The sequence below is a fragment of the Lutra lutra genome, chromosome 11 (assembly GCF_902655055.1).
Source record: "Lutra lutra chromosome 11, mLutLut1.2, whole genome shotgun sequence".
NCBI lineage: Eukaryota > Metazoa > Chordata > Mammalia > Carnivora > Mustelidae > Lutra > Lutra lutra.
The window spans coordinates 40,883,272-40,901,385 of NC_062288.1; positions in this window are offsets into that span (position 1 = coordinate 40,883,272).

Here is an 18,114-nt window from a genome sequence, read left to right on the forward strand (position 1 = left end):
ATTTTGTACAATATACTGCACTCTTAGAAAAATGTAACCGGAAGAAAATGTTAAGAAAATCATAAGGAACAGAAAATACATTCACAATATTACACTGATAAGAAAAAAAAAAAATCACATATAAGTGAACCAGCATAGTTTAAAACCATGTTGTTCAAGGGTGAACTACTAATAAATATTGCTAAGACCCAGATCTAAACTTGCTGGCCAAAGACAAAAAGACAAACTTCACCATCCTATTTTTCTTGTTCAGAAGCTGTTTTCTCCCCATTACATGATAAAATTCACCTTGATTACAAAACCATTACCTTTGGTAGAGTCCTTTTTATCTCTTTCTTATTCAACAGGTCCCTGTAGTAGGGAGGTAATAAACAGTCTCTTCCAAGAGAAATACAGATCTCTTCCAATAAGAGATGAACCAGAAGTGGCCATTAGGAACTTAAGACAGTAGGGTCAACGGACTACTTGGGAAGCAAGCTGGAAGAAGAATCTGGAGACCATGCTCGTGTAGGTGAGCGTGAATTCCCCTCTTTAATTCCCATTAGTAAAGCTTGCAGGGCAAGTCAAAATTTACCTTTCCATGCCAAGCCTCTCAAACAAGCTCCAAACTTAATGTCTTTGCCCTGAACATAGGTATATTGGTTCTGTCCATTTTCCAGGATTACCGCCCTTCTACCATCCAAACGTGGTTTTTGTTTTTGTTTTTAAGATTTTATTTATTTATTTGACAGAGATCACAAGTAGGCAGAGAGGAAGGCAGAGACAGAGGAGGAAGCAGGCTCCCCGCTGAGCAGAGAGCCCCCATGCAGGGCTCAATCCCAGGACACTGGAATCATGACCTGAGCTGAAGGCAGAGGCTTTAACCACTGAGCCACACAGGTGCCCCCCCAAATGTGGTTTTATAGATCATGGACCTAAAAACTTCTGGAATTGTTATATTCTTAATCTTTTTTGATCATGGATCCCATTGAAAAATCTGAAGAAATCTATAATTTTCTCTAAAATATACATGCAAACAAAATTTTGTATAATTTGCCCATCAATTTCAGTATATCTGTAACTTTGACCTGCTAAACTGCCCTATGTAAAGACTCCTCTTACAGAATACCTTTACCCAATGACACCCTAGGAGAAAAACCTCTGAACAAAAAGCTAAGTTTTATTAATCTTCTTTACTTAGACCAGCACCTAAATCAGTGAGTCACCATTGACTTTCATAAGTACCAGGACTTTGCATGATCTATTTATGATGTTTCCAGAAACAAAGATCCTGATCTGTAGATTTTTTTTTTTTTTGATACAAAGTTTCTGGCTTAAGAGTTGTACTGCTATTTAGATGCCTTCCAGCACATGTTTCTAGATAGGAAACATGTCTTTCATCAGATGGCTCCAGAGTTGAATGCCCATCATTCTTCCAATGAAGATATGAGGGGTGAGGGGGTTGGGGGGGTGGGGGAGAGGCTGATAGACCTGGAAGAACATTTTCAAACTTTGGTTCTTTGAGCTGGGGGGTTTGTAGCAGAGTCTGAATCTCAGTGGTAGAGGTTCAGAAAATTGCTTCCATCCATTTACCCAAAAGAGGCCAGACCCTAAGAAATTAGACATTCCAAACACAGACTAGTATATCACAGAATGCTAGAAATCTATCAGTCAAGCAGTTGAGAATGCTATGTCCTCTTCCCACAAGATAACCAACTTAAGAAACCAAATGAAAACCAGGAATTTGCATGAGAAACACAACAAAGGAGAGATGATGGGTGGGCCAGAATGCTCCTGTCTGCCTATGCTCTCTCCCCCACCAATGGAATATGGCTGCGAGGGAGAAGCAAGCCAGGGAAACTTTACGTATGACAATTTTTAGGTTTTTTAATGTTTTCCCTATAAAGTATAAACACATAAAAGAACACTATTGATGATATACCCATCATCTCTTCACTCTAATGCACCATTACTATTACTATTTATTACACCATTACAATTTGATATGTATCTTTTTTTCTTATATATACTTGTATCCCAGATAGATATCAGCTCTATATTCATCGTCATCTCTAAACTCCCAATAAATCAAGAGTCTACTGGCCTACCCAGATTAAAACATGTTAATAGGATCGTTGATACAGTTGACAGAGGGGGTGGAGTAGAACTGCTTTTAAACTCCATATTCTTGCTATAAAGTCAAACTAGATTCTGGTCAAGCCTCTGGTTCTAAATCAGTTTGCATGAAATATAGATGTAAACATGTTCAATACTAGGGAAGGAATCAGCAAATTGCAGCACATAAAAATTCTCTAAGACAGATGTCTCAGTCTCAACAAACAAATGGCAAATTAGAAAAGAAAAAAAGGAGAAACATAAATGAAAAGCAACTTAAGGGGTATATCAACCAAGTGCAATGTACAGATCTTGTTTCAAATACATTAGGTTTTATGTAAGGCTCATTATCCACAAAGCAAAAAAAATAGAGCAGAAGCACATAAGGTAAAGGGGAAACAGAGCATACCACGAAGCAGGGGGTGTGTGGAAACAGTGACCAATTTACAGAGGTACGCAGAAACAGGGGGGAAGAAAACAACAATGGAAATCCAAGACAAGCAGTAAGCAATTAAGATGGCATTAGTAATCTTCACGTATCAATAACTCTAATGTAAATGGATAGAACTTACCAAAAGGCATAAAGCGACTGAATGGCAAGATGAAAAACTGTATGCTGCAAGAAGGTCCTAAAATGAAGGCGTCAGTTCATCAAGAATGGATAACAGTCATAAATGTATACACATCCAACACTGGAGCACGTAAGCATATATTAGGCAAACACAAACAGATCTGAAGGAAACCATGGACAACAGTAGGCGACATCAATACCTTATTTTTAGCAACAAATATATCATCCAGAAAAAAACAGTAAAAAAAAAACCAGTTGAACCATAGACTTTATTAGACCAAATGGATCAATAAGACATTTCCAGAGTAGCCCATTAGAAGCTGAATACATGTTCATATCAGGTACACATGAACCATTCTCAAATATAATTTAAAGCATTCTCCTGAGCAATGTGGAGTCAAATGTAGTATATAGTATATGATTCCACTTATAAAATTCAAAGTCAAGATAGAGGTTACCTTTGGGTGGGATGGTCGCTGGAGTGGGGTGGTGTTTCTCAGGTGCTGGTCATATTCTGCTTTTTCATTGGTGTCCTAGTTACATAGAGACATTCATGAGGATTCATCAAGCCATAAACTTAAGATTTGAACATTCGTTATACAGAAAAGTAGTATTTATGAGACCATATGAACATTGATATTAGGGATATTAAGGAATTGCTGGACGTTTTCTTTGTTGATAATATTGGGGTGGTGTCAAGCAGTCTTGTATTTTAAAAACACATATGGAAATATTTATGTTAGAAATGTGATGCTTGAGATTTACTTTAAAAAGTGAGGGTGGAAGGTGGGAAGAGTTTAGATTGGCCGTACGTTCATTGTTGAAGCCAGGTCATGGTTCCATGGGGGTACATCAATCTATTCTCTCATATGTATTTGAAAATTTTCTTACAAAAGTAATTGTAGAATCCCTTTGATCACCTCTCATTGTCCAATTCTCTCTCTCTGCACAGTCTTGGGGCCTTCATTGCTCACCGTATTCCCACTTTATGGACTAGACCACTTCACTGCCTTTCTGCAATGCAGTTCACTTTACGCTCTAAATCTGAGCACCATCTCATCCTGCAGGCCCCCTTGAGGGCTCAGCCTCCAACAGTTTATAAAAACAATCAACAGGGATGGACCTTTTCCAGAAAGGAAAGTCCTATTCTAACTGCTAAGAAAAAAAAAATTTCCATATTATTCATCCATTCATTTATTCCTTTGTTCATTCTCCTCTTTCTCCCCCTTCTTGCCCAAATATGCTTGTATAGGTAGGATTTGTAAGATACTCTTGTCTTCCAACTGGAAAGGTTTTTTGAGAAGTACTGTTTTGTTTTATTTTTTTTTTAAAGATTTTATTTATTTGTCAGAGAGAGAGAGGAGAGAGAGCGAGCACAGGCAGACAGAATGGCAGGCAGAGACAGAGGGAGAAGCAGGTTCCCTCACGAGCAAGGAGCCCGATGTGGGACTCGATCCCAGGACGCTGGGATCATGACCTGAGCCGAAGGCAGCTGCTTAACCAACTGAGCCACCCAGGCGTCCCGAGAAGTACTGTTAATAGCATCGGAAACATAGTTACGTTTCCCACAGTGTGGACTTCTACTGACCACTCATCTAAACCATTTCAGGAAGATTCTTCACAAATTTTTACATCAGAATAATGATCAGTTGCTGTTTCCTGTTCTGAGTGTGCATCTTTTTGCAGTCTTCAATCCCCTCACACACTGGCTGTATTTTTTTTTTTTTTAATTTCCTGAGAAATTATGGATTTTTCAGGAGAAAGGGAAAGAAAGCACTTAAGAGTCATCCATGGAGTAACTGGGAATCTCTAGTACGAGCTGGTCACATAGGAGCACCAACAAGCAGGTCCAAGACCAAATGGAATGGAGGTAACACAAATGAGGTAAAACAGATGAGATTTTACTAGTTTTCTAGGAATGGCGGTGGTACGATAATTTACTTTGAATTGGTCTCGAAGCATACATTCTCAGCTTAGAAAAAAAGCACAGAAGTTGAGTTTGATTTAGGAATTAATAAACAGATGTGATTTGGGGAAAATTAAAACATTTTATCAACCTTTATGAAATTCTGGACTCTGGTTGTATGAACATAAACTACAAGGCACTACAAGGCACTTTATCACCTCAGTTTAGGATTTTCTGTCCCAGTGTCACCCGACAGCTGCTCACTCAGCGGGGAGCATTCAGTTCTATTCCTGTCCATGGGAGGTGCGTAGCCCACCTCTGCCACGAATACTGCTGCTTCCCCACCTTACAGATCACCTTCATTTATGGAGACTCTAGGCCTTTCCGAGCCAACATCAACACAGCCATCTGTTGCACTGCCCTGAGCCCTTTCTCCTGCTAGGACTGCATCCTTCACTCCTCCCACTACCACCCGCCAGAACTACAAAAAAAAAACCTTTCTAATGTTCAAACAAAGTATCAGTTTAGGGGACTACAAAATTCTTTGGAGAAATTTAACGCCCTATACAGAATCTGGATAGAAATCATTGCGAAGCAGGAAAATCCTCCAAGGAGTTCAGGATAGGAACGCATCAACAAGGACAATCCTTTGATTCTTGCGTGTTCTTACACATTAGTACTATTCATAGTCAAGCTTTCATGCAAAGGAGCGGGTATCTGGGAATAATCCCTGTTTCAGACCAATATAAAGTAGCACAGATTTGAAAGACCTCTGACGCCACATTCCTGTCACGAGGAGTCAAACAGACTTCCATTTGAAGGTGAAGAAGTTCTCCTCTGATGGTCATCAATGGTGCTTTGGGACAATCTGAGTTTCCACATGCAGACAAGGAGGTAACAGGCTTAGAGTGACACTTTTAAGAGACCTGGGACTAGAGTAAGGGCTCAGGGCATGGCCACAAAATGGGTGTGATCAGCCCACACAGTTCTGTGTGGTTCCTGAGGAGATAGGTGGACATGCTGGTTTCGAGAGTCAGACAGGATAGGCAGGCAGGGTAGGGGCAGTGTTCAGAACACGGGCTCTGGCCAGATTGCCAGAATCTGCCCACCAACAACAGTGCCAGTGGAGTCCGCTTCTGCAAGGATTCAGTGAATTAGTATGTATGAGCTCTTAGAACAGGGTCTCCTGCCTCATAGTCAGCATAAAGGTCAGCTATTTTGAATTGAAGGTATACATACCCAGGAAGAATAATGATCCTGGTGTACTGCTTACAGACTCCAACATATATGGAATTTAAGAAACAATACAGAGCATCACAGGGGAAGGAAGGGAAAAATAAAGACAAAAATCAGAGAGGGAGATCTTAAGAGACTCTTAATCAGAGGAAACAAACTGATGTCGCTGGAGGGGAAGGGAGTGGGGGATGGAGTAACTGGGTGATGGGCATTAAGGAGGGCACTTGTGATGAGCCCTGGGTGCTACATGCAACTGATGAACTATTGAATTCTACATCTGAAACTAATGATATACTATATTTTAACTAATTGAATTTAAAGAAGTTTAAAGAAAAAAAAAAAAAAAAGGAAGATTCCAAGAAAGCATGGTAGAGTCACACCTTCAATTTGCAGCTCAGAAATCAATTTAATGGAGCATAAAGAGATAGTTTCAAATGTCCAGGGAAAGAGTTGCTGGCATAATAGAAAGAGCACTGGACGTGGAGCAAAGAGGTCTGGGTTTAAGTCCTCGGTCACTGCCAGCTCTGTGACCTCAAATCAAGCAACTCATCCCTTTGGGCTTGTAAGGAGAATTGATATTTATGGTTGCTTCTAGTTTAAAACTACGATTTGATGCCAAATAGTGCTTATATCCCTCTTAGAATAGGCACCTAGTTAGGCTTTAACAGGATTCCTGGAGGCCAGCAAAGGGGGAGTCATAGCCTGTCATCAGGGAAGTTAGCAGCCTGCCTGGGCAGCATTCCACAACCAAGGCCACAAGAAGCAGGATCAAGTCAGACATGTCTGAGACAAAGAAGGCTGAGACCCTGACCAAGTAAGGGAGAAAAGGCATGAAATCCTGCTCCCCCCCAAACCTCCTCCCCAAATAATAATCAATCCACCCTTTTATTAACAACTGTCCATAAAAGAGACTCAAACCCCAGGGGAGACCCCTCTCCCATCTCATGGATGGCTCACTCTTTAATCAACTCTTCATAAGAAAAGAATTCAAGGGTGGACCAGACAGTGGTTGAGGGGTGCAAGGAGACTAAGCATCTTCCCTAACTCCTTTTGGGACAGTTGGGTCAAGACCCCAGGGCCTGCGCTCTCCCCAGTCTACCCAGCACCATCACTTCTTTGATGAGGTGCACGTCTAGGAGGAAGAAGGAAGTGTCACTTTGGGCCCCTATGCCCTCTATCTAAGAATTCCTCTTATTTAAGTCATCTAGACTCACTTATCGAATCTTAAGAACATAGACCCAAAAGTTCAAGAACCCCCCAAAAGATAAACTGACACCAAGAATTTGACAAGTATTTCTAAGATACCAGATCTTAGACACAAGACACAAGACACACACAATATAGAGACCTGGCCACAGCGCTGACAAGTTTTCTTTGTTCCAGACATCACACATCTCCAGATACCTGGCCAGGGTTTGGGCTGTAGGCTGTGGCCATACAGAAGCACTCAGTCCTCTTTGAGGACCAAAGCCACTGATGCTGGCTTTGTAAGCACCAGATTGTCACCTGCTAAACTAAAGCCCAACCACTAATAGGAGTTAAATTACTTACTCCAACAGCAGGGATGGCAGATCTAAGAAAAGATTTAAGCTGATGAGCTAAGTTTCATACAAAATATGCCTTCAAGAATAACTCCTAAAGGGCATTTATAACCATCTTTCTGAAAATCATTTAAAAAAAAAAAAAAGAAAGAAAGAAAAGAAAGAACCCACCCTAACACAAATGGATATTTTCTCCAGCTAATTTCCTGAGAGGCAGTGCTCATTATCAATTCAGTTTAAACTGATGCACTCACCAGGAAGGAAAAAAGAAATTCCATAAACATTATTATGCAAATTCAGCCTTAACACTCTGCAATTGTAAGAAATGTTCAGTTGTATATAACGGTCTAGGCATGTCCACATAAGACACAGATTTATAGAACAGGACTGACTTTGGAAAAAAAAAAAATCAGGCAAGCCAATCATATTTTCCAAGTACAGCAAATGAAGACTAAGATTTATAAAAGCTGACAATATTCGAAAAACAAAACCTGAATATGTATGACATACTTCAGGTTCTCACACACATTTCAAGGAAAATAGCTTGGAAAATCCCAAACCCTCTTTTCACAAAGGTTTCACGTTCCTGATAAGGGAAACCCAAACCATTTCAACAGAATCTGGGTAGTATTTACATTGCACTATGTATTATAATGACATCGAACAGAAGTAAGGCCAAGATTCTGCCACTGAAGCAGGAAAGAGAAAGACAAGGGAAATACAAAGTAGAACACAATACTTTGTTCTAAGAGATTAAATTTGGGGTGGAAAAAAGGTTTTGTGGGAAAAGGTGCTGTTTCAACTTTGTTTTGAGAGAAAGGGTTAAGAAAGCAAACACATGAAGGGCAGGAGGCGGTTTCAGTGCCTGGCCAAAGTGAGAGCCTGGAGGTAGGGGAATATCATCCCATTTGGCTCCAGGGTAGGGACAAGATGGCCCAAGATTGGGACTGGAGGTATTTTGCAGAGCACTGGCTCGTGGATAGTTTGACCTTTATTCATTCTGCAGACACTGTTCCTTCAGGACTTTATGTCAGTTAGGAATTGAACCATCTGTAAAGTAACCCAGATTGAACACTGGAAGAAGGACCAGGAAAAAAGGAACTGAAGATGTGAAGAGAAAGGGGATTGGTGGAGACAGGTAACAGAGGAGGAAGGAGAAGGTGGGATCCATGGACTGGAATAGGGATTCTTGTAAGGAAGACCAACAACATTTCCTCATAGCAGGGATTGGCAGACTTATCGGTCAGAGGCCGGATAGTAAACATTTTTAGACTTTGCAAGTCACACATTCCTTGTCCCAACTGCTCAATTCTGCCATTATATCACTAAAGCAATATATAAATTAACAAACATGACTGTTCTAATGAAACTTTACCCAAAAATGGGAGGCAGACCAGCTTTGTTTAGCCCATGGGCCATCATTTGTAGGCCCTCCCTCCACCCCAAAGGATCAGCGAGGAAGAATACTGCAATATTATTTGGTAGAGATAAAAGAAATTAGTGGCTCTGACTTTTTCAGTCAGGTAAGAGGCTAGGGTATCGGTTAAGGAATACAGGTGGGAGACAGAAGGAAATAGGTCTTAGAACCATCATCCTGGGGCCAGCTAGGGATCAAACACCCAGAAAAGCAGTTTTAATTCTTAAATGGAGCCAGTCAACACTACTGGAACTAAGAAAAGAGAAAATCTATTTTAAAAACAATAACAACAACAACAAAAACAAGAACAAAAACCCAACCAATCTGGGAGTTGGCTAGTTCTCAAAATTTCTTTGTGTTACATAACCTAAATGCAAAGACTAAGCCATGATTTCACTATATAGACAATTTTACTATCCTGAAGTTCACAAAGAAGGGATTTCTGATTTCTATTTCCAAGTCCCATTCCACAACCCACAACCCCACAAAGCCAGGCACTGTATTTATGAGACAAGCAATCAAGCACTGGCTGGGACCCAAAGAAGAAATGATGAGGTAAGTGAATAAACTAATGAATATTTCTCAGCCATCAAGTTCCCAGCAGTAAGAGCCAAGGTTGTCAAAGAAATGTAATTCCCTAGTTTCTCTCTCTAGTCTTCAATGCAGAGATCTCCATGGCAGAGGAAACACAGAATGCTATCTCCCCAAGCGTAACTCCAAAGTTTCATAAGATATTGGACATCAAGTTTTCCAGTAACATGAGGAAATTGAGAAGAGCAAGCCACAGACTCTTTCATTTCAAAAAATGGCTTTAAAAAAAAAAATGGCTTGGGCTCCTCACATTTCCTATGAGGACCCAAAGCCGGTTCCAGGCTTCCCACATGCTGTGAAGAAGAGTGTCACATGCCAGTCAAACCTCGCCTAAGCGGAAGAAAGATTGGCAGGCCCCAGTGGATACACTTCCGTTTCCTTTTAATGATACCCTGGAGAAATGGACACAGCTTTCAGGCATCTTGATCAGGGAAGCAGATAAAAGTATCACACTGAGCTGGAGAATCACCACAGCTGGAAAGACAAGAATAGTTGCCACCTATTTGAACTTGCTCATTTGCCTAAATCTGACAGAGCAAGACTTGTCAATGAGAATGCTTTAGCAATGTCAGTCTCACCCTGGGAGGATTTCTGTCATTCTGCCTTTTGTCCCTGTTGACTAAGAGCAGTGTAGGATACCACTCTTCTACATTTGTCCCCTCAGATCGTCTGTTTACTGAGTAATAATGCAGATCTTCACTCCATGGTCAGAAAGTGGGGTTTGCACTCTTCCGTGGTAATGGTGGTTGTAGGAATCGTTTCAGAGTCATCTCTGCATGGAGAGCTGTGGAAAAATCCAAGCTCAGGACCCCAGAATTGTTCAATGTCATGACACCACACATTTTGTTTCCCACTGTCATGAATGGGGTACTTCAAGCTTAAGGCCTGGGTATGTCCATCTCAAGGGAAGCCATGGAACCATGATAAATAACCCAAGAACGGAAAAGTATCAGAAGCTTATGCATTGGGGCTGGAAATCTATTTTCAAGATTAAATGCACAAGGTTGGCAGCAAGCAACACTTCCTTGCCTTCTGGGTGTTGTTATTCCTGACCTCACTTAGAAGACAGAGCAACACTGTTGCTGCTTGTTTAACGTTAAGACTATGGAACACTTAAGAGAAGTTAGACTCCCTGTCTTTCCTGAACCCTAAGGGAACAATTGCCCCAGTTTTAGAGAATTCTAACATAGGAAAACTGGAACGCTTGCCCGAGATCACACAGCTGGGATTCAAGGCCAGGTGTGTCTGGCCCTAACCCTGTGTTCTTATCTAGACACGGGCCAATGGACCCTGAGGAGCTGCACAAAGACCTTGGATTTTCTTCCCAGGAAGGGAAAGGCCAGTGTGTGCACCCTCAGAGACCAGCCAGAGACCCCAGCATGGCCACAGTAGAGAAGGCAGGGGTCATGAAGAAGTGTTACAACACTCATCATTTTTATTATTTTATTTAAATTCAATTAGCCAACACAGAGTGCATCATTAGCTTCAAATGTGGCAACATTTCTGACTCAATAAGCATTAGCTTGCTCTTGGTTAAAAAAAATAGCTTGCATCTGTGCAGTATACACTGGGAAAAGCACTTGTCCTTTGCAAGCTGCTCTCACATACAAACCTTCATTTGCTCCGCAGAACGAACGCACACACACACTGTACCTGAAATTTGAAAGGACAACAGAAAAACAAGGAAACAAACACATAACGAAAATTGAATCCGGATCATTTATCAGAGCAACAATGTAGGAGAAGAAAATAAGTCTCTCAATGCATACCATTACATAAGCCTGTTACTCTGCTTCAGGGCTAGGGCACAAAGGAGAAGCAGCAGCAAAGGAGGTGGGGGGGGGGCGGCAAAAAGGGGAGAGACTTGAAGCCTGTTAGCTCCAGAGGAGACAAAGCTTTCAGAGCAACTCTCCTGAAAGAGAAGGCATTTTCTCCATTGCTTTCTGTATTATTTTTAAATAAACTTGGTCTGAAGGGCTGGGGGAGGACTTTTGACAATCTGAGCTGTCAGTCCCTGCGTAGAGAGTTGCTATTTTTTTCCTATCGCTCTTTCATTCCTTCCCCGCGTCTCATCTCATCCCGTAGGTGAAGGAGCGGCATGCTTCCGCCCCTGCAGCGCCGCTGCTCACTCCTTGCCCCGGAGCTCCCGCCAAGCAACTCCTGGAGCTCAGCGGGAGGAAACCACAAGTCCGGCTAGGAGAGAGGGCCAGAGTTTCATGGGACATGAGTAGTGGTAGACTGCAGTCCAAGGAATACGATGTTTGAACACAGATAATTACTGCAGACATCTGCAACAAACTCAAACAGGGTTGGAGCTCTTTGCTACCTGGGTTTCGAGAATAACCAGGAGCACCTGCCTTGTGGGCTTCATTTTTTTTTTTTTCTTAAGAGAGGATCTAGATCATTGGAATAACAAACAGTGACATACCAGGTTCTACCCTATCATTACTAAAGTCACTAAGTTTCAAAACATTTTAGTAAGGATCTAAAATGGAATGATACGGTGCACACAAAAGAACTTATCAACCTGTCAAAGGTTTTCAATGATCTAGCTTCAGTAAAATGCAACGTATTTTGAAGTGTGATAAGCCTAGGTTTCCGGTTTTTTTTATTTAACCTGAAATTCCCTTTTTATAACTATCTGCCCACACTATATAATCCATGTAAAGCCATGATAGGGGTGTCATTTCCTGTTAAGTCTTCAAGTAAACAGCTTTGGAAGATGCTTCAGATCAAAATATCAATAACTTTACGGTAGCTTTCTTCAGCTTGCTTTCGCGGGCACTCATCCTGACGCTCCCCTCACAAACCAAATCTCCAGCAAGACAAATCCAGTTCTTTGCTGTGAACACTCCAACATCTATCAAATGGGTAAGCCCTCCCACACTCCCCTTTCTGAGTTAATCCTGACAGATAAGAGTTGCAAGTAAAAACATCCAAACATGGACTTCCTCTCATCCCTGTGGCTTGAAGGCATGCCCCTCCGCCAAGCTGAGAAACTTCACAACAAATTTTAGATTCTTTGTAGGATTTTTGTATCATTTATTGAGTTCTTGAAGATTTGCAGGTAGAGCCGCACTCCATTTGGAAGTTCGCATGCGTCTCATGTAACTAACTCTCAAGCATTTACTGATTACTAAAAATGTGCACAGGATAGTTTAACAAAAGCAACTGGAATTGTACTAAAATGGTTACACAACGGTTATCATAAGATCAACTTTAAGTATCGCAGGAGAAAAACCACTCAAACAAAACCACCTTACCTTGTTTGCTTGCTGACCAAGCGGGAGGAAGATAAGCTCATGTCTGAACTCAGGGACTTTACACAGCAGTGGGTTTAGCCTGAGGACCTGCCACATAAGCATCAGCTGGGAACCTGTAGAAATGCAAATGATCAAATACCCCCACCTGAGTCAGGCCCCCTGGCCGTGGGGTGGTGCCTGGCAACCACCGGATGAATGTGATACCTGCACCCATTCGAAACCACTGGTATAATAGCGATGGATTGAAACTGAAGTTAAGTAGAAACATTTACCACTTAAAACTTGTACCATTTGATGACTTTCAAAACAACACCAGCTTTTTCAATGAAATTTTTAATTTTAGAACAGTTTCACATTTGCATGTTGCAAAGATGGTACAAAGTTCCCATACACCCCATCCCCAGTTTCCCCTGTAAAGATCTTGCATTAGTATAGAACCATTGTCGTAATTAATAAACCTATTTTGACACATTGTCAATTAACGACAGCCTCTACTTTATCCAGAGCTCCTTAGATTTTGTCTCATGTCTTTTTTGTTTTATGATCCCATCTAGATACCAAATTGCATTTAATCATCATGTCTGCTTAAGCCTCTTGGTTGTGATAGTTTCTCCAACTTTCCTTGTTTTCAATGGACTTCACTATTTTGAGGGGTACTAGTTAAGTAGTTGTAGAATTCCCCTCAATTAGGATTTGTCTGATGTTTTATTCATGAGATTAGGGTTGCACCTTTGGGAGAGAGAGACCACAGAGTTAAAGGGACATTCTCATCTCACTGTGTCAACAGTACAAACTATCAACATGACCTATGATTGATGTTACCTTTGATCACCTGGCTGAGGTAGTGTTTGTCTGTTTTTCCACCACAAAGTTATTCTTTTTGCCCCCTTTCTGTACTGTTTTCTTTAGAAGTAAATAACTATGGGAGTTATTCAGAGGGAAGGTGTGTGTCACCTACTTGAAGGTAGAGCATCTACATAAATCAGCATCAGAGTTTCACACCTGAAAAATAAGTAAAACTAATTTTCATATTTGAGGTGTTTCTAGAAGGAATTAGAAGCACAAACTGGGTGAATAATCAACATTAAAAAATAAAACCTTATCATGACTCAGGAGATGTAGCTACCAACAGAGGTAAAAATATGGCTGAACAATGGCAGATGGATGAGGAAAAATCACAACCTTATCCTTGGCAGGTGGCATTAGGAATGGTAACTACAAATGTCTCTGCTGTGACTTTTATGTCTTTTACCTCCAGGTTATCTTTCCAGTCTGTGATATTCCACAGGTAATTCCCAACCTTGGCTGCTCATCGATTACCTGTGGGGTCTTGTGGGTGAAGCTTGTGTATTGGCATTTAAAAAGCAACCCAGGTGACCCCAGTGTGCAACTGGGGTGGGAAAACCCATTGCTCTCAGTGTGGTCATCCTCCTCAGGTGATAGCTTTGAACTCATGAACAGAGTGGGGAACCAGAGGATGAGAGTAGAGGGCAAAGCACGAGTTTTCAGAGCACATGCATGTGCTGCTAAGATAGCACAGTGGGGGTGGGAATTAACTCCATCAGACTATGAAATTCTCAGGAGAGAGATCATCTGGAGGTGGGCTAACGAGAAAAAGCAAGTGGTGTTCAGAGATGCATAAGGCATGGCCCTACTGTCGAAGGTCTCACCGAATACCGTGAATCCTGAGAAAAGGAACAGGGATGTTAATGGTGGTAGTTAGTTGGGGTAGAGCCAATGTTTACTGAGTTTTTGCTTTAGGCCAGGGCTAAATTCTATTCTCTTCTATTTGCAACCTAGTGAAGTAGGTACCATTACTGCCAATTTACAGATGAGGTACACTGCCCAAGGTCTAAGTGGCCAAAGAAGGGTCTCAAAACCTGGCAATTCACCTCCAGAGCCTTTGTTCCAACCATTTTCTCCTCCCTTTCTTACCTGTATGCCGCATCTATGGGAATACAAAGGAAGAAGTAATTCAGTCCAGGAATGTTAAGGGAAGGCTCTCAAGAGAAGGGTCATAGAAACTAAATAGAAGAGAGGAAGTTTAATCTGGAGTTGGTGTGAAGCACAGTTTGGTTGCGGGGCAGATGAAACAAAGACTCCCTTAATTCAGTTGTTCATTGCCAAGATCCATGCTTGAGGTAAGAGAGTTGGAAGCAGTCTAGGATAGTGGTTGGGAATGTTCACAAATTTAATAAAGGCATATAAGATGAGGAAGAAACCAATCTCTGGTACCAAATGCTAGGTATCTCCCATCATCTTCTCTCCACTCTTCTTTGCCCTGCTCTTTGTGCAAGAAAGTCTGTCTGGCCATAACGGAATCCTGATCGCTGGTTTCTGAGGAGTTCAGCCCACTGTCGAGACCGAGCAAGAAATCAAAGGGAGAGAGAAGAGTGGTGTCAGGGTGTTCTTTTCCCTAGCCCCCTTCTGATGTTTGCTTAGGTCTGTCTCCTCAAATGAAGGACACTGCTCCTCTCCTGGTGGCCATCTCTACATGACTCTAGTTCCTTTCACTTTCTTCCAGTTTCTTAGGCCTTTGGTTAGTGGTGAGAGATCTACTATCTCTAGCCCAGAGTTCCTTGTCCATACCTTTAAAATAGTTTCTTTGTAAATAAGCCCTCATCTGCTTCCTGTTGAGATCCCGAAGAACACATAGTAGTAAGTGCAAATTCACTTCTATTCTGCCTGTTCCCTTTGGCAGTTGTGGTGCTTAGAGATGTTCTTCCACAACACACGTGGAAACATAATTAATGACCACATGTATCTGTGGTGCCGACCTTCGGTTTCCATGTCTCCATGGTAAAAGGGCATAACTAAGTAGCCCTAAAAGTAACTCCCTGTGCAATCTTCTCATTCCAGTTCTGATTCCTGTATACCTACAAATAAATAGTAATAATGTAAAACCAATCACTATAAGTAGGGAATATTCTGTTCCTTTGCTTAAATACATTTTCTCTTTTTTTGAGATAATGATTTAATGTTGTAACTTACTCCTCTCTGTCATTCACTAACATCCTTCTGGTCTTATACTTTTTTTTTTGGTAAATCTTTTGCCCAAACCCTTAGAGTATAAAAATGCTTGGTTTATATGATTAACAATGTCATTAGTTTATAAAGAATCAATTAAAATATTTTTTAAAAACCCTAATATTTATTGAATATGATGTGCGAACACCGTAATTTCATGCTCTTTTAAATCCTTACAGGACATGACAGTGTAGATAATGTTGACTCCATTTACAGGTAGAGGGAAAGAGGCTACATGAGAACAGTTGACACACTGGGGTTCCCTGTAAGAAGTAGGTGGACACCTACACCAGGCTCCAGGTGAGCACATTATATGTATCTTTATCCACGTATCAACCTCTTCTTTGCTTATTTCTATTCTTCCTTCTCTCTTTTCATCTTTTTCTCCTCTTTGCTTCCCATCTACCTCCTCCCTCATCTCTTCCTCCTAACCCATAAACACAAACATCTCTCCAAATACTTGCTACGTCCAGGGCCATGTTCTGGTAGCTGGGGATAGAGAAAGTTTAAAGATAGGACTTTGAGGCACATATTTTAGGCACATACTCTAGGTGGACTATAGATCACGGGTACTTTACTTTTTATTACTTATAATTATCTTTTTAAAAAGAAACATAGGCAAATGTATTAAGCGAAAGAAGCCAGAAACAAAAGACCATATATATATGATTCCTTTTACATAAAATTTCCAGAATAGGAAAATCCATAGAGACAGAGAATCTATTATTTTTGCCAAAAGTGGTTGTGGTTGAGGGTGGGGATGGGGAGTGACTGTGAATGGGTATGTGTTTTTTCTCAGGGGTGATAAAATGTTCTGAAATTAGATGGTGGTGATGGTTGCACAACCTTGGGAATATACTAAATCCACCTTAAAAGGGTGGATTTTATGATAGGTAAATTATGTCAATAAAACAACTATTAATTTTTTTTTAAAAGGAAAGCATAGGCAGCACATACTGTGTACCCATAAAAGACATATAAGCAATGGGTGGTAGGGGGTTCAGAAGACAGGTCAATGCCCTTGTTGCAGTGGTGGGCAAATGTTTCTTGCAGGAAGTAGAATTTGAGATTAGCTTTGAAAGAGGGAAGGGTTTGCAGAAAGAAGAGGTGATAGTGTCCTTCACAGTAACCTACTTAAGAGCTATATGCTTGCAGTGAAGTTCCTTGAGAAATTTCAGTGAAACTTTCAGAACTTCCTTCTTTTCCTCTTATTTTCTCAAATCAAGTCAGTAAGGATAAAAGGATGATAGGTGGAGCTCCTACTTGGAAATGAAAGGCTGGGAATTTGTGAAAGGAGAGAATGTGGCCTTAAATCTCTAAGAATCTAAGAATAAAGTGGACCCACAGTGAAAATAAACTACCTACTATGATATTTTATGTATATATATATATATACACACACACACACATATCATATACATATACATACATATGAATGAAAAGTCCCAAAAATTTAGTTTGGGCTTTAACACAAATATAATGATTTTTCTCCCAGAATGCAGGTCTTTTTGATAAATTGTATGTGTAAGTTTGACATTGTTTGAATAATAAATCCCTTGCCTCTTTTATTTTTGACATACAGAGAGAAAGAGAAGCATTCCCAACGAAAGTGATTTTCCATGCTGTCTGGAGCTAACCAAATGGATTTAGACAAAGGCCTCTTTGGTAAGAGATACAAACACTTTAATTAAACAAGCTTGTAGGTAAAGGAAAGTGAGACATCTCTGTAAGTGCTCTGTATGGACAATGCAAAGTCTGGCAGCATTTAACATTTCCTATTCTGTTATACCTGATTAGAGGTTTCAGTTTTAGGATGTAAATGAGAGTGTGACACATATCACTACTAATGGATCTGATATCTCGGGCAAAGGTTGCTTTTCTAATCATTATTTTCCTGGGCTGCTTCTAAAGCTGTTGAATTTTTCCAGTTATGCAAAATTCCCTTTGCAATTAAATAATTTAGAGGGGAAAAAAACCCTCAGCGAAGTCACAGGGATACCCAAATCCACATCAGACCTGATGTGTATATAAAATGTGTTCTGTGACTATATAGATTGATATAAAAATCCCATTTGTTTCATTGTTGTCTCGATTCAATACATTGTCCTTAGCATGATAACACAACTGTGTAATTCCGGGATTAATATCTCTGTCTCTGCCACTAAAATGTAACAACTGCAAGCCTAGGGCTTTCCCCAGTTTGCTTGCCATTACACCCTGACATGGTAACTGACAGTCGGTATTCAATAAATATGTGTTAAGTGAATAATGAGAATCCGATGAGAAGGTGATCACATGCAATAAATAGTAAAGGTCTTTAAATACTTCAGCAATGTAAACTAATGATCTGTGATGAAACTAGTGAGAGGGAACTGTTAATGGTTTGCTGAATGATGCTCATCCAGCCGCGTCCCCCTACTTTTGCCTCCCTCTTCTCCCATTTCTTCCCCTTCATGGAAGGCAAGATA